At 30.3% G+C, this 27,015-nt stretch overlaps 1 protein-coding gene across 1 annotated transcript in view; it reads right to left on the bottom strand.

Moving 5' to 3' along the window:
• Nucleotides 1-26,440, bottom strand: part of LOC129907123 (probable serine/threonine-protein kinase DDB_G0282963) — a 165,180-nt gene extending 138,740 nt beyond the window's left edge. Inside the window, exon 1 of the mRNA XM_055983191.1 lies at nt 25,727-26,440. The gene's annotated coding sequence lies outside the window, so the exon portion shown is untranslated. The remainder of the gene's footprint in view (nt 1-25,726) is intronic.
• Between the last annotated feature and the right edge of the window lie 575 nt (nt 26,441-27,015).

The raw sequence follows: 27,015 nt of genomic DNA, 5'->3' as shown, positions 1-27,015 counted from the left end.
CCAACGAAAACCGGCGGCGACAAAAAACGCCGCAGAAGCGTTTTGGTGTGAAAAAACTCCACACCCGAACGTTGACGTTTGGCATTTTTTTTCACTGGCGTTGACAATTTAGTCAAAAAAAATTATCACACAAGTTTGGATATGACTCAAATCACATGTGGTCTGGCCTTAATTATATTTTCTTTGAGATGTCAAATTCTGAACTGTCATAAAATTGGTTGCCTGATTTGATATTTATAAATCGATAACTTCTAATGAAAAAAAAATCGATTACATTTTTTTCGTTCGTCGCACAGTGACTTTCCTTAAGAGAGCCTATAGAAGCTTTTGATCCTATAAGATTAACAAACAAAATTCCAGCAAGTTAATACATCCAATTGAGAACCTTTATTTTAATTCTTAGGAAAGACAGCTGCTTTAGAAGAAGAATGTTAGGCTTCTCTGCTCGTGCATGTATGGCATGTCCTTGGATATTATAAGCTTGGTATGTTGGTATAATATTTTATGAATTTCATTTCTCATGAAAGCTTTTCAACCATTGAAATGAGTTTCTCTAGATAGGATATGATATATAAAATTATGAGGTATGTTAGAGAGGTGGTATTTTTATATTAATCCCGTGTTTAATGTTGAAAAAAAAAGAAAAAAAAAGCAGAACAATAAGTTGGAAATAATTAAAAAAAGGATAGTTAGACGTTTTGTTTTATTATTATATTTCTGAATAATGTCCGTAATTATTCGACGAATGTCGCTAATTAGAATAGTTCTTCAACTCTGAAAATTTACAACTATAAAAGTCAATTGCATAATCAAAGACATAACAATGCTTTTGTTATAAATGGAAAAGTGATTCTAAGAATTGTTGCGTATTTTACAATTACCTTTGCATTGACGTACAATTGTAGAGTAGGTGACATATTCTAGGAACTAGAATTTCTACTTTTTATAAGAACTAACTGATATCGAAATGTATTTTGAGTATAATTAAGGTGTGAACAGAGCCATTTAGAATGTTCTCACGAATGGCATTTGAATGTGACAATCAACATTGAAATGACATTTGACATTTCACATGTGAAGATGAAATAGGTACTTAGACCGTTGACATTTAAAAGTTCTTTAGAGGTCCAAACAAGAACACCCAAGGTGAAAGTTATTGACGATACTCTGCTAAGTTCGAATGGGGACCAGCTCAGTAGATGGAAGGAGTATTTTTCTTCAGTTCTAAACTGTGTTTTTGACGAATGTTCAACTGATAGTTAGTGACCAAAGCAATAAATTTCCTATTAAAAGAAGAAATTAGACTCCGATCAAATCACTAACGAACAACAAAAATTTTAGCAGAGCTTGGAGGCCTTATTTCGTGTTGAGCAAGCACAAGACTGCAGCATTGATCACATCAACACCCTGTAAATCATAATCGAGTAGTGCATTAAATATCGACCACCACTTAATCTGTTGTTTATTGACTGTTTGAAGACTTTCAACAGTGTCAACAGGGCTTGCTTTGTGGATAAGGGCTTATTGATATTACAAAAGCAAGCCCTGACTGAACCGCCTGGTGCTAGAAAAATGGTTTATACTTTTTTGAAAACGTTGTTTAATGTAGAAAAGAACCTCATCAAAAATGTTTGTTTTAAATCTATATCTAAAAAAAATGGCCTCATAAGTCAACACATACCTATTTCAAATGAGAAAAAACTTTAACCCTTTTGGGGCGCCATCTAGTGTCAAAATAAAAATCTGAAAAAATTAGAGAATTTTTTTTTTTATTATTTAGAAACAGTTTTTCCACTTAGGAACTTGATTCAAAAATAACGAACGCCCTAGTGTTCCATTAGAGAATGACCTCAAGTAACTTTGCTTTATGTAACTAGAAATAAAGACTGCTGAGTGCTGACTGATTGTAAGTGCATCTTAATATAACTGAGTTAGTCAAAGATCCACCTTCGAACTTCGGAAAAACGTACCATAAAAAATAAATTTTCATTTGAATTCCCCAACTTTTCTTAAACAATTAAACAAAGAAAAATATGCCTTTTTCCTTCACCAAAAAAAAATTTTTAATTAAAAATTTTCCATAAAAATTAAGAAAAATATCTCAAAGGATACACCTTTCTTATTTTTTTACTCAAAAACAAGATATAAAAAAAATACTTAAATTTAAATAATTACAAGTCATTTAGCCATTAATTTTCCTTTCTCCTAGGAAAACAAAACAAAAAAAAAAAAAAAACCTGCGCTGGTTTTCCATTACATTTAATTCTTAGGAATCCTCTCATCTTTTTGTTTAACGTTTAACATTTTAACCCTCTTAAAAAGAAGAGTGACATAGCTATAAACAACAACAACAAACAAAAAAAAAGAAAGAAATCCTTTTTCCTTTTTCAATTTGCCATTTTTTTTTTTAAGAGGGGGGCTCAACCCAAGTTAAAAATTTTACGTGCGTAAAATTTAACTCTCCCTCCTCCATCTTTTCACACAATTTTTTTTTTAAATAAAATAACGAAATTTTGAAGATGTAACAACACGCGAAGTGCCACTGTAAAGTGTCTATCAATTCAAGCGGAAGACGTTTTTCCGTGTCATTAATGCGAAACGAGCTCCTTTCTTCTTATTTTTTTTTTTTTTTTTTCGTTTTTCTTACTGAGAAAAGGAAAAGCTCCTGAGTCCTGATAGAATCAAATACATTAGGTAAAAGTAATTCCTCCCCTCAAACACGCTGATGATGAAAATGATATAAAATAAAATTAAATCTAACTCTCAACTCCTTCTAGACTTTTTAAGGATATAATTTTATCGATAAATATTGTGGGTTTTTGCCTTTAAATTATACCCACAAAGATGACACACAAAAGTATACATAAAGTCGTATTTTTGATGTTTAAATAATGACAAATGAAATTATAAATCAAAACTTTATAAATTTTCTTGGAAAATCCCTTTCATTTTTGTATAAATAAATAGGAATTTTTGGCGAGCGAGAAGAGAGACCCAAACTTAAAATGGTCTTGGGGTAATCAAAGGAATATTATTTATTTTATTTCGACTGGCTGGGTTTTATGGTTTTTGTTGTTGTTATGGAATGGAATTTATCACCGTCACCACTTCGCATATAAAATATACAAGAACTCAGGAATAGTCTGAGGGATATTGTTACAAATTTCGAGTTTTTGAATTCACAGACCAGACAAAATACTGAAATTTTCGAATTATTAAACTATTCAGTTGGAAAGCAAAATGGCTACTGTACCAATCCAAAATGGCGGCCTCTTCATTACATTCTTCATTTTTGTACACATCAAAGAAAAACCCATGAATTAATCTGGTTTTAGTTTTTGATCTAAGATATTTAAGGAAAATTTACAAAATTTTTAGTTCAGAACTTTTGTTTTAAGAAGGCGCCATATTAAAGAACACCTTATAGCTTATAACCAACGGCATAGCGAGACGCTTCGAACGATGTATCATATGTTGAGTTGTGATTTGTTGTATAGAAGTTATGAAGGAACATACATGCTCACATTCCTAAAATCCGGTTAAATATGTAAAAAAAAAAATAAAAATATAAAACGCTAAGTTATATTTATAAATTCCGAAACATGATGATTAAAGGAGTTAAAGGGCACACAAAGAGTAAAAAAGGGGGGGAGGGGGAGGTTAATATGCAGTTGAAAGCAATGAACAATAGACTCTTCTTGTGATATTTAAATTTTTAACAAAATGATAAGGGAATAAAACCCAACTCGACTACCCATAAAGACAACATTACCTCTCTGGACTATTCAATTCAAAAAACTTATCGATAAACGAATGCATTGGCAAAAGGGGGGAGATATCCTTCGAGTTGGAATTGAATTAATTTCAAATATTTTTTTTTCCTCGATTTTCGTATATATTTTTTGGGTATAAAATACATAAAAAAAAGAGACCTAGAAATGTGGTTAATGTGATTCCTTTTGTGAGTATCGTGCAGAAAGTGGATCAATGAATTCAATGAATTTTTTTTTTTCGAAATCTGTTTTTGATTTCAATTATGTTGGTGGAAGAAAAACGACCGACGACGGCACGGACTGATGGAAGGACGAGTACAGCAACGGAATGAGAATTCATCATCATCATTATTCAATGCATGATACCGGAACAGACTACGATTTCCATTTATTATCTTTAAGCTTTGAACTATTTTATTATATAAAAATTATTTCAACGAGATAAGTTTTCGTTCTTTGATTCAATATTCTTTATTTTTCTTCAATGTGAAATAATTCACGGAATTTTGTATTCAATGATATAAGTGGTTTTTAGTGGATATTGTATATCTTCCACAGGTCGATTAATAAATTAATTTGTTTTTCTGAGAAAAATTGTCATTTCATAGACACTTGTAGAATTTCGACAAGTTATACCTAAGTAAAATACTTTATAACTCTTATAACCTTGATTTTGAAATCTACAAACTATATTAGGTATACATATAATGAATATACCTACGTTCAAGAGAATAGCTAATCAAAGTGAAGTTTGTGAAAATTCTCAACCATTAGAACCATGGAAATTCTTCGAAGAATTCGGACTCAGAAAAAATTATACATAAAACTAATTAATTAATTTGACTTTTCCAGTAATGCTTTGGAGATTTTGTTTATGCTAATGACTTGAGAAATTTTTGAAAGTTTATGCCTTTTCCGGATCAGTCACTTGAAGGTTTTAAAAGACAAACATGTAGGGATATTATAGCGGTTGGTTGAATTTTTTTTTTCTAAATTTGTCTAATTCCTTAAGTTTGAAGGAAAGAAATTCATAAAAAATGGCTTTCGTTCCAATTCACAAATGCATAAAATAACGTTTTTAAGACACTTGTTCATTCGTCGTAGTTATTGTTTCATCATCCAGAAAAAACTTTAGAATTTTTTTTAAACAATGTTCAGTCAAAAAAAACATGAATATCATGAAAACAACGAAATTGATATTTTTTAACTGAGTAAATAAATATTTTCGAAAAAAAATTAAAAATAATTTTTTCTTGCGTTTCAATTTTATTAAGAGCCGATTTTTCAATCTTCTAATAAACAGTCAGTTAACTGTTCAGCAAAAAAGTTATTAGGCTCATTAACAATCAGATAACAACATTGAATTTTTTTAATCAAGGATAATTTATTCTACAGAAAAGCAAAAAAAATTTGTCAAATTCAATAATATTCAAAATTAAACGTCATTTTTATTCATAACACTGGTCTGCAATATTTAACTTTTTGTTTTCTCCTTCAATTTTTTTTGATATTATGAAAGATTAGACTTTCCTGAATCTAAATCTGGTTTCAGAAAAATACTATCAGGTACCATTTTTGTAAAAATTATTTTTGAAAAATGTGGGTAGTTTCTAAAAAAATCACCCTTTTAAATTCATTTGAACTTGTATAAAATTAAAACTATTTGTCGCATTGAGCTCAAATTTGGTGGACTTATTTTTCATTATATGACCTATCGATTGACACCAAATATGTCTTTTTATATTAATGTTTACTCATATTTTAAAATACTGATTGACAAAAAAAGCAGACATTTCGAAATTCTTCACTTTTTAGTAAATCCTACATGAACAAAAGCACCTTAATTAAGGAAAATGTAAAATATCAATGCCCATTATATTTAAAAAGTCAAATATGTAAAGAAAACCATAATAAAATACATTAAACAAAATTTTTACGTGTTTTGTAATTTTATAAACTATTTTTCTATTTAGAAATATCTTATTTGTAATAAACCATTCGATAAACTGCCTTGTAAAGCTTCAGATTTGTTTCTCCAAGAAACAAAAGTATACTTTTCTTATAGTTTTTGATGTGCTGAGTTAGAATCCGAAGTCAAAAAAATTCTATCACGTCAGGATTTTAAGATATTCATTAAAGTATCACAAAAACCAGAGCTGACCGACATTTTTTGAGTTCGGATTCAAAATCAGGACACTAAAGTCCATTAGAAAAGTATACTTTTGTTCTAGGGAGAAAGATATACAACAGTCGGAAAAAGTATTTTGACAAGATGAACATTTTTCTAACTGATGCGAATAATCTGTAATGGTTAAATATAAAATTAGGAAGTTGACGGTTATTTAATAAGTATATTATGGTGAATCTCATGATGGTCAATGTCAGTCATATAGTTGGTATTGTGCTTCGAGGCTGCATTTTTTGTATACAAAATGCTTATTTTTGAGGGAAAAAAGTATTATGACAAACGTTCCTTTTCAATGTTGGTAAGGTAAGGTAATGCATTTTACGTGTTTCAAGCACTCATAAAACTGACAGATCTGTTAAGGCTCCGATTTGTAAAAAAGTGGGCAAAACGGCGGAACTTAGCATTGAAATTAGTGCATCTTCTGTTGCAAGTCTGTGGAGAACTGAATTTATCACGGGAAACTAAAAATTACCAAATATGAAAACACAAAAATATAATTATACAATTATACTATGTATTCAAAATTTACCATAAATGGACAAAAAATGAAAAAAATGCACTTAAAAAAAATAGACGCATTTTGGTATGCTTCTTTCATTCAAAAACAAAGTTTTTTTGACCACATTCTCACAAATTTCTATCTCAATGATCCGGGAAACGTAAAGGAACTGTCGAAGCTCCGTATAATTTTGGTCATGTTTGTTCCAGAAGCGAAAAGCACAACAACATGTCCCTTTGAGAATTCAATTTTTTTTCGATTTTTGCTTTATGAGATAAATACTGTATTATCTTCCCATAAACATGGTAAAATTGTCTTCTTCGAGCTCAATGCAAAGGGTACTTTTGCTAACAAAGTTTTTGATGAAAGAATGGCATTTCAGACTTTTTGGAGTCAATCCCCGATTTGAAGTGAATTCTTCAAAATGCGTCTATTTTTTTTAGTGCATTTTTTCATTTTTTGTGCATTTATGGTAAATTTTGAATAGTATAATTGCATAATTATATTTTTGTGTTTTCATATTTGGTAATTTTTAGTTTCCCGTGATAAATTCAGTTCTCCACAGATTTTTTAACAGACACACCGAAATTATGACTTGCAACAGAAGATGCACTAATTTCAATGCTAAGTTCCGCCGTTTTGCCCACTTTTTTACAAATCGGAGCCTTAACAAGTCTGTCAGTTTTATGCGTGCTTGAAACACGTAAAATGCATTACCTTACCTTACCAACATTGAAAAAGAACGGTTGTCAAAATAGTTTTTTCCCTCAAAAATAAGCATTTTGTTTACAAAAAATGCAGCCTCGAAGCACAATACCAACTATATGACTGACATTGACCATCATGAGATTCACCATAATATACTTATTAAATAACCGTCAACTTCCTAATTTTATATATAACCATTACAGATTATTCGCATCAGTTAGAAAAATGTTAATTTTGTCAAAATACTTTTTCCGACCATTGTATTAATTTTTAGAGATCAGTTTCTTTATGGTAAGAGGTAAGATATGCCAAACCTACTAAACTTACTTAAATTAAGATATCTCGGAGAAGATTGAGAAGACTAAAACTGAATTTGAAAGAAAAAAATAAGTTCTTTCATAAACCGTAACAATTTTAATTGAAAAAGATTACATTATGCCAAAATATTTCTTCGAAAACAGCAAAAAAAAAATGGGTTTTTGAGATTTTCTAACGGAAATATCTAAAAAAAACGTGACGTGCTAGGTCAATTCTGACTTCGGATTCAGAATCAGCATACAAAAATCCTTTAGAAAAGTATAGTTTTATTTAAAGGAGGATTTCCTTGCAGACCAGTGATAATTGTTTTTGTTTTCTTGTGTTCCCCTGTATTTTTTATCAAAATCCTTTCAAAACAGCTTTGACAATTGACACAATATTTTTTTTGAGATTATTCCATAGAATAATTTTTATTCGTCTTTGAAAGAAGCAGATAGTTTTATTCCTAGGAATGAGATATATCTGCCTGTTGAAAAAGTGTCCAAGATGGCAAAATTAAAAAAAAACAAAACTATTTCAAAAACCGTTGTTTTAGCTTTGAGTAATATTTTAACTAAAGGTATCTCTAAAATAGCAAATTACATTAAAATGAATGATATATTTTGATTAGTAATTTTATGTGTTCAATTAATTGTTCAATACAAGAACTTAATCCAAAAAAAAATAAATATACGACGTTTTTACATTTTTAAAAACATATGTATAGAACTATTAGGAAATTCCAATAATTTGACCACTTGGTGTACAAGAGTGGTATTTTGAGGTTCATGGAGAGTTTTGAATTCTTCCAAAACTTTTTATCATTTTCTTGTAAATTTTTCAAATATCAAGTAAGTTTTATAATTGTTTCTAAAGGCATTCTGAACTCCGTAAAGAAAAAGACAAGTGAACGTCACAAACATTTCATAAAAAATAAACATGGAATTTCTATTCATAGATAAATAAAGGATCTATTTAAGGAAATAAATAAAGAAAATTGTTCAAATATTATGTATAAACATAAAATGGGTTCTTGCGTAATAATTTGAAGAATTTCTGAGTAAAATGAAATAATATTCATTGCCAAAGGTAGGTATAGTGAATGTAGTTATGGAATGACTGTGATGTGATGCAAATGAGAGAAAAATAAGATTTCTTAAGAAAATATGAGATCCTTTAAAGATATCACAATCCTCTCTACTACTAGTTTAGGAATGTTAGTCTATGAAGGTTGTATAACAAAAAGAAGATTTTAAATTATGAGGGAAATAATTTTTTCACGAATTTTCTATATCCTTGAGCTATATATGTATGTACAAATTTCGTTATGATTTATTTTTCTAAGTATAATTCGTTATTTCAATTCATTTGGTTTGAATAAAAACTTAGTCTATGCAATATGCACTTTATATTATATAAATGGATATATTTTAATAATGCAATACGTGAAACTTTTTTGTAAGATGTAAGTTATTTTAGGAACTCTATGGGGACATATTTTTTTCATAGTTATCTTAACTTTTTCTCTGAGAATCTCAACTTAATTCGAATTCTTTTCTTTGAATATCTATTTTAAAATATCGCAAGTCGAATGCAATCAATTAAAAAGAAACTCAATTCAAATTTTCAAGGTAACTTCTAGAGATTGTTTTGCATAAAAAAAAAAACAAAGTTTAAGCAAAAAAAATGTAGAACTTTTCAAGGATTTCTTGTTTTTCTCAAAATCTCACAACTTGTCAGAAATAATATTTAAAACTGGCTGCTTTTCATTGTAAAGATTATATTTTAAGGCAGATAATAACACAATGGGTACCTACATTTTTATCATTAATTATGTCTCGAAAAAAACTTTTAATGCTCCCTAACAAGTGATAGATTCACAGATAAAACCCACTAAAGTTGACGTCGTGAGCATCAATTTACCTTAAAGATAAAAAGCTCAAATCATTTTTGTTAAGTTTTGTCAATCAAAAAATGTTTAAAAAAAAATTATATCCTCATCAAAACTATTAATCTTAATAACCATGAAGTATAGAACAAGAACCCTTTAGGGTCACCTTTTTTTTTGTTAGAGGACGAAAATCTAAATCTTCTATCAAAATTTATTAACCCTTTTCCCCTATCACACTCCCTGTCTTCTCTGGTGAAGCTAAAATAATATAAAACCAAAAAAACATTCCGACTTCTTGACATAGTTTTTCTTTTCCTTAAATGAAAACTTCATTATCGCATCCCTCAAGGCAATCCTTTCGCATTTTAATCCCATTTAATTTTGCTGCCATTTCTTTAACCCTTTTTATAGTTAGGCTATAAGGCTGAGAAACAGGCTGTGTTATAATATACGAAGACTAGGAACAGTGTGGTAGAGTTGAACTCCCTTAAGGGTTATGTCATCTCCATTTCTATCCTTCCATCTAAAACAAAGAAAAATCTAATTCGTTCCTTCCTTTTTACGTAAGTTGTCGTATTTTTTTTCTTTTTCTTATTTGTTTTTGCTATGTGTTGCATGAGATGGAAAAAAGTCCCATTAATCCTTGCTCCTTTTTCTTGTGGTTTTTTAAAGGAAATTGAACGGATAACATCTCGAAGGATGAAAAAAATTACAAGAAAAAAAAAGCAAGCAAACTAACCGTCAGAGCAATTAGCTAGGTTAACTTCTTATAGGAGTTAATTTTAATTTAATGTTTGACTCACTTTATACCACCCTAACTGACAAAGACAATAGAGAAATGGTTGGACTGGCATAGTTAACTATAAGAATGTTATGTGTTGTGTATAGCTGAAATCCTTTCTGCAATCCGACGACGACGCCGACCGACAAGCTAAGAGATGAAATTTTCATTTTATTACTAATTGTTAAGTTAAGTGACTGACAGTGATAAGACATTAGCAATAAACAAAGGAAGTTAATTCAGTGTTCGCTGGCTGAGAGTGTTTTTTCTGGTGGAATTGAGGCGAAAACTTTAAGACGGATAAATCGACGCAAAAGTCGGTCAAGTGGTTGAATTTCAATTGTTTTGTTGGAATGATAGCATATCAGCACAATGAGTTGGATTTTCTTTTGTATTATACTTCATAATTCATTAAAACTTGTCCATTAAGCCTCTTGAGTTCATCTCTCGGTAAAGCAAAAATGAAGAAAAGTTCTTATGCGCCAAAATCATAGAGGTTGAAAATTTGAGTTGCAGAAATTTTTAGTTTTAAACAAAATACCTAGTTCTAAATCAATATTTTTACTCATTTAACGATTCAAATAATAGACTGCATTTAAAAATATAATATTTGTTCTAATAAGAAAAGTTATAGTTTCTATTTGATCCGATCTAATATATCCCAAAAAAAGCGTTAACGGAACCCGTTAATACTTTTTTTCTTAACACCAATTATACATATTTGCACATGTCTTACAAAAAAAGTTAACATAATCACTATTCATAATTAATAAAAGTTGTTCCAAAAAATATGTCGCGTTGTACCAAAATGCTTTATAGTGCTCTTAATATAACAATGCATTATGGAAAAATGGGTCTACCCACAGTCGTTTTTACGAGATCGCAACAATTTCATTAAAAGTTTGTAGTATACTACTTTTGGTGTTGAAGAAAACACTTTGTTTTAAAAACCGATAAATGACAGACCAACATTTTTTGAGTATTAAATATTTATCATAAAACAAAGTTCACCTTTTTTATAATTCGCATCTCGAAATTTCCAGCGCTTTGGTTATTATACCAGAAACCAAATGCCATACTTCGTTTGGTGATCAAAATCATTTAGAAACAGTTTTTGTGTATTTGTCTATTATTTATATTTTTTTTAAATTTGTATAAGATTATTTAATGTTAAAAAATTTTGGTGAAAGGGTGTTTTTTCGAAGAGACAGTAAAATCTGCAATTGGTCCCAAAAAGCCAATGATTCATTTTACGCGAATCATTGGCTTTTTGCAGATTTTACTGTCTCTTCGAAAAAAACACCCTTTCACCAAAATTTTTTTTATTCTTGCTTTCTATGTCAAAATCAATGCTTTTACCAAATTTCATAAGGGTGACCTATCTTTTTTGTTTCCACTCAAAAAAACACCCTTTTGACCATGATATTTTTATAGACACTTTAGATTCTTGTTTCTTATCTTAAAAGTAACATAATTGCTAAATTTCAATAGGGTACCACTAATATTACTTTAGTATATTACACACTTGTTCAAATATACCCATATTTTCTTTACTTCTAAAAAAAAACACCCTTTCACATAAAAAAAAATTATAGACTTACATTATTCGTAATTCCCATTTGAAAGAGAACATATTTAATGAATTTCGTAAGGGTACCATTTATACCACTGATTTTATCGGACTTAGTGCGGATTTTTCTCTATTTCCCAAAAAAACACCCTTCAACCCTTTATAGACTGTTCGGATTCTTGGTTTCTGTTATAAATGATAAATTTTTACCAATTTTCATTTGTGTAACAATCATTTCCTAGTTTTTGTGGTACTAATTCCGAATTTCATCATTTCTTAAAAAAAAACAAACACCCTTTCACTCAAGATAATTTTGTAAACTTTATAGATTCTTAATTCTTATACCAACCAAAACATATAGGGGAAGGTGGCCTAAAATGGCCCCCCTAAGGAAAATGTCCTATATCTCGAAAAACAGCAGCATTAAAACTTAAATGCTACTTTTCAAAGTTTAATATATTACTCTCACATTTTTTTTCATTTGCGAGTTAAAAAAGTTCCAAAAAGTATTTAATTTTTTTAATTTTCAAGACGTCTACAAATTTCACTGATCAGATTTACCCGGGTAAAATGGCACACTGTCCAAACATACGTGATTTTAAATGCAAAATTGAGTCAAAGGGCTCCTTTTCCATTTTCTTGGAACAAGTGGTACTAAATCATCCCAAATCTTTCTACGTGTCACTCAAAACCCAGTTCATGTTGGTTGCTCGTCTCATTTTTGTAGTTTTTGGAACTTTGAATGTTTTTGATGCTTTTTTCCAGGTTTTAGACGGAATCAAGGGCTTTCCTCAGTCCAGGACTTCCACTTTGTACATCGTTCATAAATAGCAACTATTTTCACTTTAAAAAAATGCAAATGTGAAAAAAAATTTAAATTGACATGTGAAATAGGTATGCCATTTTACCCGAGCACTAAGTAGGCCATTTTGCCCATTTTGAGTTTTTTCAATTTAATTTTTGCACCAAAAAAATTTAAAATCGTTTTAATCCAACTTATTTCAGTAAATTAATAAGAAATACTTCATGCGTACATACATTAACTTCTTTTTCCAAAATACAATATTTTTTATACTTTTTTTTGCAAAAAAAAATTTACAAAATTTTAACGAGTGTACTTTTTGAGGTGGATAGAAACAGTTTGACCTGTCAAGTTTCAAATAATGGCTTGAAGTTGCTGAAATTTCGTATATGTTGGTTTTGCCAGATAAACTAAAGAATTGCGTTCATAAAACTTTCTAATTATTTTCGATTCTATGATTTCAGGGGGCAAGGGGGCCATTTTACCTTGGGGTGCCATTTTAGGCCACTTTCCCCTACACCAAGTTTTAAAAATTAATAAAATTTAAGTCAGCTTTTATGACACCTTCCTCACACACAACTTAACCCATCAAAAAACACCCTTTCAATAAAAATAATTTTAAGAACTTTATGAATCCTTTGTCCCTATTTTATCTTAAACCTTCATCCCGAATTTAATCAGTGAAGCATGTTTTTTTCACATGGGTTTCGGTTATATTTTACTTGTTGAAGTCAAAAAACAAGCTACCTTGTTTTTAATCGGCAATAACTTTTCTTAGAGCAATCGTATTGACTTTATTTGTATGTCATTAGATTCAGCATCAAAAAATACCTTGAAAACATATGTCATATGATTATATTCGACAAACAATTTTGTTCAGTATATTTTTGACCTTCACATCCTCCCTCTTGTCCGCGAAAAAACACCCTTCCACCTAACTTTTTTTTATAGACTTTTTATGTACTTGGTTCTTATCCTAAAAGCAAACTTTTTGACAAGTTTCATGAGTGTAACAATTCTTTTTTTAAATGCCTATTTTACCTGTACTACAAAGATCGGAAAAAGCCTTGAAATTTTTAGCTTGTTCTTCGTCTAAATCATTGCTAAATTGATTCTCTGTTCTTTCAGTGTGCAGCCCCGAATAGAGGAAAAAGGTACTTAACCAACAAAGCGTTCTAATAGTTCAGTTAATTTAAGGAGTCAAATGCAGGGGATAGGAAAAAAGTTGTGACGTCAGATAAGTTGGGATGCAACATTGAAGAGGGTTTTTTTCTGAGTATAAATATCACTTTGCGTATTGATTGGTCTTGTGGGGCAGCCGCCATTTTGAAAAATGGGTAAGTCTCAATACCTCGAGAACTTGTCACACAGAAAATTTCCAAAGATCTTTCTGATTGGAAATAAATGATCATTTTTTTTTTATTTACCAGTTCTGTCTATGATTTATGTCATCGAAAAAGGACACGAAACAAAGTCCTACACAGAGAAAAATAGACCACATAAAATAGAACAAAAACAATAAGATTTATCTATGGTTTTCATCCAAGAAGGAAACCTTATTAAAATAATCGGGTTTTCCTTATTGTTTTAAAATCTGCAAAAAAATAAAAAAAAAAAACGATGACCAGGCTGGGAATCGAACTGGAGACTTCAAATCATTAGTCGCACACCTTACCACCTGAACCAACCTGCCATGAAAATATTGATCGCGATTTTTGTTCAAGTGCTAACTTGCAAAAAAAATCAACTTTTCAGTCAAATTTTAATAAGATTTTCTCTATAAAAATAATAAGAAATCTCCTTAAAAAAACCTTATTAATCGTTGATTTTAATAAGATTTCCTTATGAAATGTATGGACGGTAAAACAATATGGCAATCTGTTAGTTTTTAGCGGGTCATATTTTTCTCTGTGTACGTGCCTTATAGCAATTACAATCAAGTTAAATAGGCTGAAATTGGTAAAGCACGTGTAACGTATGAATACAAGTCTGACAACACTTCAAATAAAACACTGACAGACAATGTGGAAAAAGTGAGTTTCTGTGAACTGGGTTAGTTGTTTAAGTGTTACCGCAATTTTATGTTAAATTATTACAAAATCTTTGTAACTGTCAGAATAACACCAAAACTTCTGAAACTTCGTAGACATTCACCAGATTTCTATTTTGTTTACTGAAACTTTGTTTCAAGTTTTGAAAACTTCCATTCTTCATACTCCAAGACATGTCAATAAATATCAACATTTTTTCATAGAAAGAAATATGTCTACCAATTATTCTACTCCAGTTACTTTATACATTATTTCAAAGAGAGAGAACAAAAAAAAATACCCTTGTTACTTAAACATACATTTATCACTCTCAAAACTTTCTCTTTTTTTTTCTGTTGTTATATTATCATGAACTGAACAGCCCAAAGTTAACTTTTATCCCAAAACTTAAAGTTAAGTGAATTCTGCTTACATTAACAACCAGAAGAGATTTTCTTCCACACCCTCTGTAAATTAATAAAAAAAAAAAAATAAAATAAAAAACCACCAACCGCAAGCACGATAAAATTACACAAAATATCAAAATAACAAAAAAAAAGAAAAATAAAAAAATGGAATACTATTCACCCTCCTTTTTAAGCATTGACTTAAAGAGAGGGCGAAATCAGCATCATTACGGGGAGCTAAAGTTAAATAAAAAAAAAAAAAAAAAAAACAACTTTCGTCCCCCAACTCTTAACACTTTAAAGTCTCACGAGCTTACATTATACATATGCAGAACGTCACCGTTATATCACCCTCCTCATCATCAGAAAAAAAAAAAAATCAAGGAACCATGGATAATCCTCTTCGAATGTTTCCTGTTTTTCAAAAATACCCACAATTCCCTGAGCTTCTTTCTTCTTCTTTTTGTATGTCTTGAAGTATTTCCCCAAAGGGGATTTCTTCTTTTTTTGTTGTTATTTCCTTTTTTTGTGTGACTGTATTTTTATTTTTATACTTGTTCAAAGGTACCAGTATTATATTGGGATAAAGTATTGGGTTCGTGTTTAAATCGCTCCCATTCATCTTCGAATAAAACTTAGGGTCATTGAGCCATCTAAGCCACAATTTAAATTTTTGGGGATTTTCTATTACCCGGAATATCAATTGAGTTTACAAAAGAACTTTTATAGTTTTATAGCTGAATGGTTCATAGAAATCAATTTCAACTAAAATGGCGCCCAACGTGGAACTTACTCTTTCGTTATTTCCGTCCTCTTTTTTTGATACAGAGTTTGAAGATTTGTACTATATCACAGAGTGAGTATGTGCGACCTCAACTTTACCCATTATCCTTTTTTTTATATAGCAACTCTGTAATCAACATGAACATTAACCACTTGACTTTTCGAGAAAGTTTAAATATTTATATGCGCTTATTCTAGATTTTCTACAAAAAAAAAAACAAAAAAAAAAAAAAATACAGCCTGAAGTGGAATTTTTGATGGTGTGTGCCAACTTGGGTGCTGCACATAGTGGATGGTATGGGATTAGAATTGGAGGGGGTTGTAGTAGTTTTAGCTGTAGCAAATATAAGGGTTGTGTAGTTTTTAAACAACTTCCTTTTTCTCACGACGACAAACTAACTGCATATATGACACGATGACGACAAAACTACTTTAACGTCAACGACGACGAATGTTTTGTGTTTTCTTCTGCTTTCTCTCTCTCTCTCTCTCTCTGAAACATGATGAGTTCTTGAATATTTTATAAAATTTTGTTGACGTCAAGTGGAAATGTGTTATATGTACTATGTTGGAATGAATTCCTTATAGTACCTGTGTATATAAGATGTAGGTACCTTTACCTGTACCTGCACTTTTGTACAAAGAAGGATTGTTTTAAGTATTTTTTTTTTTAATTTATTTTTTTGTTTTTTAAGGAGAACGAAGAATGTGTGTTTGTTTGTTATTCACACGAAGGTTACTTCTTAAATTGGATCTCAATTATTTTTCATCTAAGGTGGGGTTCATATACATATTTACGTAGAATTTTTTGTTGTTGTCAAGGTAGGAATTGACACTTAAAAACATCTATAGAATAGTTAGTTTTATTTAGTGCATAGAAATGAGGTTAAATGCTACTTTGCTTTTGTTCTACTTTTATCCTTACAAAAAAAAAACAAACAAAAGTCTTACACGTGTATATTTTAGACTTATATCTCTGTCTCCAAACTATGCCAACTGAAAAATTTGATTAATTCTCTAAACATTTGTTTGTATCCACATTGGAAAAATTATAACGAAGCTATAAAAGCGTATGAAACATATAAAGCGTGTAGTCAAAAAGAACTAAATATGACTAAGGAGACTACCTTGTGGTACTCCATCAAATATGAAATATTTCCTTACAATCTAACCATGCACCGTTTCCTTCTGTAAAAATTCTTATTTAAAAATATTCATTATAAACAGTATAGTCTGTTTTAGGCAGAACTTTCTTAAATTTTGATTTTGTAGCCTTGACATACATATATTTTGTCATAAGCTTGAGACACACGCACACACCCCAAGATCAAATAAGATCTTTCTAAATGGCATCGATGATTTTGTCCGATTTATCAATTATGTAAATATTTACTTCTTAATCAAACTAAGGACACTAAGAAGAAATTCTCTTAATTACGTCCCGAACTTTTCACTGATTAGGAACATATCTACTGTGAAAAATTTTGGTCAGACAATTTTGTACCCAGTTCTTGGAATTCATGAGATTTGATGTGCATAAATAATTACACGTTGTTATGAATAAGAAGTGCATCGTGATGACAGTCCAAAATGAGCCGAAGTAATTTAGTGAAAAAAAAAATGGGTAAAATCTGTTCTAAGTGCAAAGTCAGAATTTTATAGATGTTACGTCACAATTTGACAATACGTGAAATTTCAAAGATATTGGATGTTAATAAAAAAATCATGTGTGCAATTCACACGTGGTTGAAGTGAAACCTCAAAAATGGGAAACCGACGAAGTTACGAATACCAGAGTTACGGGCGACAGAGTTACGAGCGTCAAAGTTACGCGAAACCGAAGTTACGAAAAACTAGAGTTACGAATTCTAAAGTCATGTTAAGCTATGATATGTGATTTTTAGGTTGGCAACAATTGCGAGGAACGATATGGAATTATGGAAACACAAACAAGAGATTAAATGAGTAAAGCGAAAATGGTTGTTATTTAATCTTGTAAAATTTTGATTGGATAGGTCATCCTTACTGCAATTGTCAGGTATTAATTGATGATAAATACTGAAATTAGTTGTCTTTTTAAACTCAATTATTAAATTTTAATATACATCAACTATAGTTGACAATAGCAATTATGGTGACAATCTTCTAACGAACCAAAAAAAAAACATAAAATTCTGATAGTTGGGCAGGTACATATGTAAATATGACACAAAAGACCTGTCCATATGGCCAATATATAGGTATATTAGAATTCTTTTTATTAGGTGGAGTTTTTGTTTGATTTTTAACTTATTATGCGTCAAATAAATAAACAAGGAATGGGGTTGTTTTTTGAATAAAAAGATTAAACCACAATCATTTTCTTTAAAATCTATTAAAATAACTAATGAGAATCGATATTCTCTTATTTATGTTTCCATAATTCCATATCGTTCCTCGAAATTGTTGCCAACCCAAAAATCACATGTCATAGCTTAACATGACTTTAGAATTCGTAACTCTAGTTTTTCGTAACTTCGGTTTCGCGTAACTTTGACGGCCGTAACTCTGTCGCGCGTAACTTTGTTATTCGTAACTCCGTTCCTCAAAAATCATTTAAAAAAAATCGAAAAAATATAACTTTTTTTTATGCCATCACTTTTTTTATATGACAACCTACAATAAATTTTATACCAACTGAAAGCTTATTGTTTCAGCTCAAAATATTTATATCGACCATGTCTATACAACATCTACAAAAACCAATTTTTTAACCCAATTAGTTTTCATAAAAAAAGTAAAGAAATCAATCTCTTTTCTCTTCTAACGCCATTAAATCCATTTTTTAAAAGACAACCTATAATAAATTTGATATCATTATTATTTCACCTTTTATAAGACTCTTCAATCATATTTCTACCATGCCCACAAAAAAAAGTAAGAATTTTTTAGAGCCAACCATGTCGAAATTTCAAACTGAGATTACGGTACTTCCTCTACTGCTGGCTGGTCATCGGCAACAAATCTTCACAGGTGTTTTGAGGTATTTTTCAAGTTTTTCAATTAAAGATTATATAACTTGTAGAGCACGTACCGTTATGTGTGATATATATAAAACGAAAGGTAATATTATCAGCATGCGTATTAAAGTTAAATTTGTTATGTGCTCTAGATCAAAAGATATAACGTGTTTAGAAAAAGAACATCTTTTCACCGTTATCTCAGAATTTTGAATATGAAATTAATTGAAATTTTGCACAATCATATTTTTTTAATTACCTATTTACTGTATAAATTTCATTCATCTATCTATTAAAACAAAAAAGTTACGATCAATTGATTTTTCGTGTCGCTTTTTCGTTTCATCTTGTTTCAAATCACTACGATACTAAAGAAGTTTTCACTTCAAAAAAAACTGCAGTATGAAATTATTTAAAAAATATCGTAAGCCCACGACTACCAGCATCAATAATGGCTCAGGGAGGCCAAAAAAGACTAGACCGGTGGAAAATCGTTTTTTTGTTCTGTACAGTCGTAGGCATGCATCGGTTCAAGACTTTGATGGATCTTAAAAATTAGCTGCGTCGAGCTGCAAGAAATTTGTAAGTTTGTCAAGCTTGTGAAAGCCAGATTTTAAAACAAGAGTTAGAAAAAAAAACATTCATCTTAGTTCAGGAACATCTTGATTGGGCTCAAGACGTGAGAAACAATGATGTCTTTTTTAATGAATCGAAGTTAAAGATGGGGGGATTGTTATACAAAGAGAACCAATTGAAAGATTGAGCTCTGAAAGCGTTTTAAGAGATACACCCCAGATCTGAAATTTTGATGTACTGGGGATGTTTCTTTGGAGATAAAAAAGGTAGAATGCTGCTCCCAGAATAGAAAGTCACTGCAGAAGTTAACTTAACTAGAGTTCAGGAAAACGTATTGGAGTACGCTGCACTGGAGTTTTGTGGTGGAAATTGTACATTTAATGCTCCTTGCCATACAACCAAAAATTATAATTTGGCCTAGTATCAAGCTTTACGACTAGTTTGAATTTTTAAGCCTTAAGCGTATTTGAATTTTTAAGATCAAAAATTACTTCGAAGAAAATAAATTTGATGTATTAGGTTGATTTGTCTACAGTCCAAATCTCAAACAAATTGAGAATATCTGGTTTCAGAGGGTGAATTTGATTTGCAAACAGGTGAATTTGCAGGAATGAATTCGCAATAGAGTGGAATTCGTTTTGGAAAATCAATTCAATCTAAACAAGTAAAAACAACATTCATTTATTGATATTTTATAATTAACCCTCTGTCGGCACACGGGTGCGAATTTGGCAGGGCAAAAATAAATAAAATGCACGAATGGGGTCGCACGTACTTGCTCTTGCAGTTCAAAGCATTTTTATGTTAGTTTACTTAACTTTTTAAGAAATTTTGTTGAGGTAGGGGAAGAGCCGACATTTAGGGCAAATTTTTTTAATATGAAAAAACAAAATTTTTTTTATTTGACTTTTTTTTTGGAAAAAATAAAAAAGCAGTTTTATTGCAATAGCTTTGAATATTATGTCTGCAAAGTTTAATCAAAATCGTTAGAGCCGTTTCCGAGTTATTTGGTTAAATTGAAAAATTTGTATGGGAGGTACACTTTCTAAGCGAGATATAAAGAAACCAAAAAAAACCAATTTTCAAAATTCTATAAAAATCATCTGTACCAAATTTGAAGAAAATCCATCTACGCGTTTAGGCTGTGGAAATGGACGTACAGACGCACAGACGGAATTGCGGGACCCACTTTTTTGGAATTCTCCATCATCGTAATGTTGGTTTTGACTAAAACCTCAAATTTTTTTTTCGACACGAAACCAATACTTGCCCTATTGAGCAAGTAAAAAATTAGGATTTTTCAAAAAAGTGGTCACAAAAAAGTCTCTTTATAAGGGTAAAAATATTTTGTTTCGGAATTTTGAACACAATATTCGAATTCCTCGGAATATTCTACATCAATTTCATACTTGATTCTCTATAAAATATTTTGACCGAAATAAGTTCTAGTGACATGAAATAGTATAAACCAAATTCGCACCCGTATGCCTATCACGTCACAAAAAAGAGGTGTGCTTACAGAGGGTTAAAAACCAACCACTTAAAACAAATGTCATTCTACTTTGATTTTGAAATTATCATCTGCAAATAATTCCGAAAAATAGTTAAATCAAAGTGGTTTTCGTTCATTTTAAGTTGTTTTTTTTTCCCCTCAGTGTATAGATTATATTTATTGTTTTTACATTTTTATCCAAAAGTCAATTTAAATTTTGATTGAAGTTTGAAATCAGCAAACAAGACTATTTCAAAACAACAATGACTTGAATCCGTTGAAAATCATCCAAGAATTTAAATATTCAACGTAAATTTTCTTCAACAAGTTTTTTTTTGTCCAAGGTATTAAAACTTCTTTAAATCTCATTTAAAAATAAATTCTCAAGAATCGATTAAAAAACTGTTTTGTTTTCCATCGCAGTCCATATAGCTTCTCCAAATCCATAGAATCCTTTCAATTGATTTGTTTGTTTGGTTTTTAAGAGTCATGTGTTACGAAAATTGTTATTCCCATTCCAATAGCAATTTTCTTCTTCAACAACAACTATCTGTTGGATATTGTGAAACCAGAAACCTACCCTGAATATATACAACACTTTTGTATTTGTATACCTTTTACAATCCCTTGCTCTTAACACTTACGATATAGCAACGAAGAGTAGGTATTTTCTCTAAGGTTAAATTAAAAAAAAAAAAATAAAAAGTTTCCAATTGCATTATTGCATGTTACTATCAACTAAAAGGATTACACTAAAGTACTTTGAAAATGTGGTGCTAAGCTTCTGTGTCTTTTGTCGTCTATTCTACTACCTTTCTCAAGGGTAAATTGAAGCAGAAACTAAAGACTTGACAGGAGAAAAACCTTTGGTAATTAATTTTCTTTCTCTGACCTCTGAGAGAGCTAGACTTTCTTTTTTCTGTACATGAGCTTGAGCATTATCCTTTCGATATATATAAAGTCTAGAATTACGAAAAATAGTCCAGTCTATTCGGTACGATGAAAAAAATCCATTTGAATATAAAGAGGGCACTCGTCTGGTGGTCCTCTGTGTCCTGAATCTGTAGCTTTTTGGGGGGACATAGGGTGGAAGTTTAGGTATGTCTTTCTTTATATTTGTTTTCGATTCTCGTCACATTCATGTTTTCATTTTCCAAATGAGAGGACAAGTGGATTTGCATAAAGCTTACGGAATATATCCTCTTCTTCTATTACTACTACGACGAGTAGGTATATATAAAATCCAAAAGAGTAAAGCCAAAGGTTAGGGCTTAGTCGAATTTAGAGGCTAAACGTTTATTATAGGCGTCCACACAGTAAAGGGTCATTATGGCTAATCACTTGCGCTACTAACTATGGCTACGAGTAGACATCTCTTTATATTGACTTTATACAGGGCAGGGCTTTGAAATAATGGAGAATATACAAAAATAAAAACCGAGGTGTTGAGAGGCTTTACGAGTATAGCTTTGGTGTGCATAAAATGTGGACATTCAACCCGTGCGTTTTTTTTCTGGGGATAGGTATATTGAATTCAATAGAAAACGAGAAACGACATCATCATCAAAGCGAAGTTGATATTGTTGATGATAGGGATATTATAGAATGAAGTAGGTAATTCAAGAACTTTTTTTTTTATTTTATTTTACTAATCCATTAGAGTAATCCGTTTTATAGTCTACTATAAAGTCTATAGGGATTCATCATAGCTTTGAAATGCTGTTGAAAGTAATAGAATGACATTTGTTTTTTTTCGCAATTGTAAAAGAATTAATTGAACGTTGACCTTAGATGAGGATTTTTAGAATGTTTCATGGTTATGTGTTTCTTTTTTTTTTTTAATGTTAATAGGAATTTTTTGATAATCTGAACAATATACTGTAGCATTATTTTTTTAGCCATTTTATTTCTAGTATAAAAAGAGATTTTTTTTTGTACAGAAATTTTCTAACATTAAACAAAACGTTGGTACGCCATTATTAAGAAAATTTTAATAGACCCTGAATAAAGAAATTTTTCAAATGTTCATCAACTTTGTTTTTCAAAAAATCGATTTTTCAAAAAAAAAATATTTTTTTTTTTTAATATTACAATTATTATTTTAAAAAATTTAGTTCTAATATACTATAGCAAAAAAGTTTTTTACCTAAGATAAGATAAGTTTATTAGTAAAAAATAAAAATTTAATCAAAATCGTTCATGAAAAAAAATTCTATTTGCTTTAATTTTGGTCCTAAAAAAATCAATCACTGTTAATTACAAATTTTGAAGAAAATCTCCCCAGGCTGTAGCTCTAGGTATACAGGACATGTGCAGACAGACAGAATTACCAGACCCACGAAATTATTCTAAGAATTCAAGTCGCTTACATTTTAAAACTTTTTGTGTACAAATTTGTTACATAAAAGAAGGAAAATATTCGGACTTATAACTAAAATTTCAAAAAAAAAAAAACAATTTTGGGTTTTTAAAAATTTAGTTTTTCAAAAAAAAATCAAGCATCCAAAAATGTATTTATTCAATTTTTTTTAAAGAGAATCAAACCCATCCATTAATAGGCTGTACCTCCTTAGACAGACAGACTTATATCAAAGTAAAATAAATCGCACGTATGGGTTGCATGAATTTGCTCTAAAAGTTCAATTTTTTAAACTTTTCATGTTAAAATTTTGTTAAATAATGTAAAAATAAAAACATATTGTTTTTTAAACATCAAACATCAAAACATTTGCAACGAATATGAGTTCCGACAAAAGTATCTAATTAGAGTTCTTTTTTTAAGAGGCATTTTTTGAAAAAAAAAAAAAAAAAAATGTTGACCATTTGATAGTAATAAAATCAATCAGCCTTAAACCAAATAAAAAAAAACAATCACCGCTCATTTTTGGAAAATTGATTTTATTAAAAAAAATAACAATTTCAATTTTCTTAGAAATGCAAAAAATATTTTTTAAAACTTAGTTTTTTATTTATGTGTACTAAAATAATAGATATATATCTATTATTTAGAGCTTGTACACACACAAAAATTAAAATTGAACACGTCGGTCGCTTGGGAGAAATTTAGACGTTTAAAAAGGGTCATATAGCTATTTAAATGATAATGGTTTTCGAAACAAATATCTACCATTTCTCAACTCCGCTGTAATCGATTTATAAAATAAAATGCACGACTGCGTCGCACGTTTTTGCTTTTATATTAAAAGTTGCTTGGAATATTAAAATTCTAGCAGCCTTTTTTATGAAAATTTATCTTTTTAGATACTTTTTAGATATTTTGGTCCTATTGAAGAGCTCACAATATAAAGGATTTTTTTTTCGAAACATCATTTTTAATTTTGGACTTTTGAGACTAGACTCTTTTCGAAATTCAATGAGCTAGAAGGGGATACAAGATGTTATTTCTCCTTCTATCTTTTTGAAAAAAAAAGTAAAACCTCCCAATCTAAAAAAAAAAAAAATGTCTAAATCCTCAGGATTTTGTTAAAAATATATTTCTTTATTTCCTGATTAAAGTCATCAGAAAATACTCCAAATACCTAGATAGTTATCAATAAATCAATTATTCAATTAAAAACTTTGTAGGTATACTACTTTCAATGATGACCAATTTCAGAATAACATTTCCTCAATGCTAAATATTTCTTAATCAATCTTATAATCAACCCAAATCAACAGCTTTTCGATGGATTAACTACAATAAACCCCTCCTAATCCATTTAGTCTCCAGATCAAAGAACAAATTTTTTTGTCCCTACTACCAACACGCATCCGGAAGCAAAAAATTCTTTTATTAATTCCATTAAATGATGCAGATTAAGGTTATATTCCAAAAAGAGCTTACACTTCCTTATGCCTTTAGGATACATTTCTAAACTCAATATAAAAAAAAATTACCATGCTTCATTTATTTTGCTCCTAACCAACAGTAGGTATTATAATGAGACTTTAAAGTCAACTTCTCATAACGTTCTCTTCATCCCTCTATGTTCGTTCAAAGCTTAATTCTAATCCTCAAAAAAAAAAAAAAAAAAAACCTGGTTATAATTCCTAAAACTAAAAGACTTTAACTCGTGATGAACTTTTTAACGTTATACTCGCATTCAACTATAACCTCTTCTTCCTACATGTAAGTACATATCCCTGGTAAAAGTCTGTCGTTTCTCTGTGTATAATAACACAAAATATAGGTAGACTTCCTATTTCCATTCCATTGAGCAATTTGTTACACCTTTCATAGCAATAAGCTTCATATAGAAGTCGTTGTACACGAGTAGGCACGAGTAGGTACTGTAGGTTCAAAAAAAAATATACATATATGTTTGGTTAAAGGTACTAGCTACTAATCCATGTTACATATTATTTCTAGGTAGGTAGGCACACAACAACAACATCAATAACCGACCAATCCTTACACCCCATTTTCTAATACCCATTTGGGCATTAAAAAGCTTAGGTCTTTCTGCCTTCTTTTTTTACTTAGTATCGAATGAAATAAAAAAAATACCCACAAGTCAAAAAAAAAATACTGACGAAGCCGAAAAAAAAATATGTATAATATAAGAAAAGGCAGTTTCAGGAAATGATTATGTCGCAACCAACCCCTTAAGCAATAAACATCCCCTTGGACAAAAAGTGAGGGTGTGCGACCAAAAACTCCCATCTTTCATTAAAGAAAAAGAAAAAAAAAATAAACAAAGAAGGCACACTAATGCAACCCTGGGACAAACCACCAACGAACGTACTTAGAACTCTGACAGAAGTCGTCTCTCTGACATCAGTCAATTTGTATATCACACGTTTCAGGCAAAAGAAAAATATAAACTGTCATCGTCCCCCCTTGAACGAAGCCATATAAACGAATTCTATGCAACCCTTTAAAAGTTCTATTGGGCTTCTATAACAACACCCGCAATGACTACACACTTACCTTGCCATTTTGATGAGAATATTTTGTCCAAATCCAGGTCCAGATAAATTTTGAGGGGGTTCCACAATGATTTTTATACTCCGGGGAACTATCAATAATGGTGGTCTATCAATGGTCACACTTTGGTCTAGCCTTGGTTAAGCTTTTTTAACCACGATATTGATTAATGGATTGGAATTTATGTTTTTATTTAAATAAACACAAATTCTCTGTGACACAACTCATGTTTTTACACAAAATTCCAAGTCAATTCGATTTGAAAAAAGCAAATACACAGCAAAACAAAAAAAAACTAAAAATAAAATATATTTTCCGTCTAATCAAATTATACCCGCTATCGATTGTACTTATTAGTAAGGTGGTACAGAGTGTAAGTGCCTCCTCTTTTAATTTATGCAACCCCCCGGGGGGGCTAGTTAATTCTTAACGCCCGTTATGCTGATGTACAATAACCAAAACCGCATCAGTTTTTTTTTTTTACTAAAGCCACAATAATCGAGTTTCCTTAATTACACCCGATTATTAAATAACATTAATTCTATCTCTCTCTCTCGTCTGGTTTATTCTCTTTTTTTTCCTCCATTTTCCCTTTAATTATTAATCATAATTTATGGGTAAGAAGATTTAGAACTTATTTAAATAAATTTTTCCGCAGTTCTGACAGTCCTCGAAAACGGAAGAAACTCAATAAAAGGTCCTTTTAACAACCGAATGTCGCCAAATGTTTCCTCTAACTGAACTTTGAACGTAGTCAACATAACATTGCTAGACCAAAAATCACTGTTAAATTTGATTCGTGGTGAATAAGTGATACATTGTGTGGTGAATATGCAATTTTGACAAGTGACAGATGTCAAAGTGCGCATGACAGTTCTTTTGTATGTTCTCTCTCTCAAAGCCACGTGATCCTTTTTTTTTTTTGTATTGTCTCTCTTTCTATATTATATTTTATGCAATTCATATTATAGACTCCCCTCAACACCAAAAAATAATGCAATGCAAACATTTGCTTCTGTTAATAACACAATGGAAAAAAGCCACCATGATAATAATTGAAAGGTATATAAGAATTCAAAAGGAAAAAAGGCGGTCGAGTTGGGGTTTGGGTTGGGTTGAAAGACTGCAGAGACTATATACAGAGGAATATAGATGGCGTACAATGAAGAGCCATTCTTGACTGAGTTTTTTTTTTTTTCTTCTTCGTTCTACAGGAGGCATTCAGCAGAGCCTCGAATGTCAAGGTGGCCTGCTAGAAAACTAGAGTCGTTTTAACTGAATGTTTTTTTTGT

This window comes from Episyrphus balteatus, chromosome 1 (genome assembly GCF_945859705.1).
Source record: "Episyrphus balteatus chromosome 1, idEpiBalt1.1, whole genome shotgun sequence".
NCBI lineage: Eukaryota > Metazoa > Arthropoda > Insecta > Diptera > Syrphidae > Episyrphus > Episyrphus balteatus.
Note: the sequence above shows the minus strand (reverse complement) of the source record. Positions and strands in the feature narration are given on the sequence as shown.